The 1,397-nt window shown below is 37.4% G+C and overlaps 1 protein-coding gene across 1 annotated transcript in view; it reads right to left on the minus strand.

Annotated features, from left to right (window-relative positions):
* The window catches only part of LOC119589046 (proteasome subunit alpha type-7-like), a gene marked incomplete at its 3' end in the record, with an annotated part of 11,150 nt that overhangs the window by 1,274 nt on the left and 8,479 nt on the right, over nt 1-1,397 (minus strand).

Here is a 1,397-nt window from a genome sequence, read left to right on the forward strand (position 1 = left end):
CAATAAAGGGGAGGGGGGGGGGTTAAGTCAATATATATAAACAACTATAAAATCCAACACTTTCTGTATAACCACCTGAAATCTCTACTTTTGCAACTGGAAAATATGGCATACTAATTGAATTTTATTGGTAAGGCCATGTCAGAAACAAAACAAAAATTCAACTAGATCACTCTAGAATTACAATGGTAGATTCACTCATTATGTTTTCATGAAAATATTAACCAACTGAATCATGTCATGGTTGGTCATACCTCATGCAGGAACATTTTACCTACGGGATAGTTTCAATTTTCTAATACCCGCTCTTGCTAAAACATTTGCGAAGCTCATGTAAAATTAGTTAGGCTATAAAAAGCAGCATTAGTTAACTACCCATCTACTTACAAACAGATATACAGTCAGCTGCTATGTCCTCTGATCCTTCAGCTTTCAAACAAAGGGACAAAAATCAATAATCTCTAGTGAACTCCTTAAACTCCCTATCTACTTCTGTAAAAGCAACCATCACTTGCTGCACTTGAATCTCAGCCCCAAACGTAACTTGGAGGTGCCAGCCTTCACTAATGGTATATTCAAAAGGTGGCATATAAAGTTAAATATAAAGTGTGGAAAGACAGGTACATAACAATTAAAAAATAAAAGGTTGAGGTATTCATTGCATGAAAACTAACTCCCCTCAAGCCTCTCAGCCTTGCCTAACCTCGCAGCAACAACATCAACTTATATAAACTGTCTTTGCTCAAGGTAGGCTGTACAATCAGAACAGTTATTGTCAACCTCTTAAAATGGCACTGTACTTTTAATATATTTCACTATTTCAAATGCAATCATAACACACCAAAACACATATTCAATGAATGCACATATTATAAGTTAACTACCTATTTACTACCCACTGTATATTATCGTGTACATTTTAGTGTATTTGAAATAGTTTTTACATACAAGAATTGCAACCACCTCCCAGCAAATTTGTCAGTACTCATCATGCCTTTCAGAATCAAAATTTGTTAACAGTCTTAATTGTATTATCAATTTTTTTTATAATATTTTGAAGATTAGAAATACAGCAATTGAAAGGGGGCTATTATGTGACCAGGAGGGGGTCCAGGGATGAAGCCCCTTGCTCGACAAGAATAGCCATTGGCAAGGGCAGATCCCATAGCTAGAGGAATACCATAATTGTCAGGGGTCCGAGGGCTAAACCCCAGGTTAAAATAACTTGGTGGTCGGAATGGGGTCAAAGGGCAGAGTATCTCCAGCTAGGCAAATCTGTTAATTGGCAAAGCATCAGTGGACAAAGCCTCGCCTAAGGAATCAATGTGAGGTCCAGAGTGGAGCACCCAGCTAAGGAAACACCCTAATTGGAAAAGGAGACCACACAGCAATTTTTT

The sequence above is a fragment of the Penaeus monodon genome, chromosome 25 (assembly GCF_015228065.2).
Source record: "Penaeus monodon isolate SGIC_2016 chromosome 25, NSTDA_Pmon_1, whole genome shotgun sequence".
NCBI classification, from domain to species: domain Eukaryota; kingdom Metazoa; phylum Arthropoda; class Malacostraca; order Decapoda; family Penaeidae; genus Penaeus; species Penaeus monodon.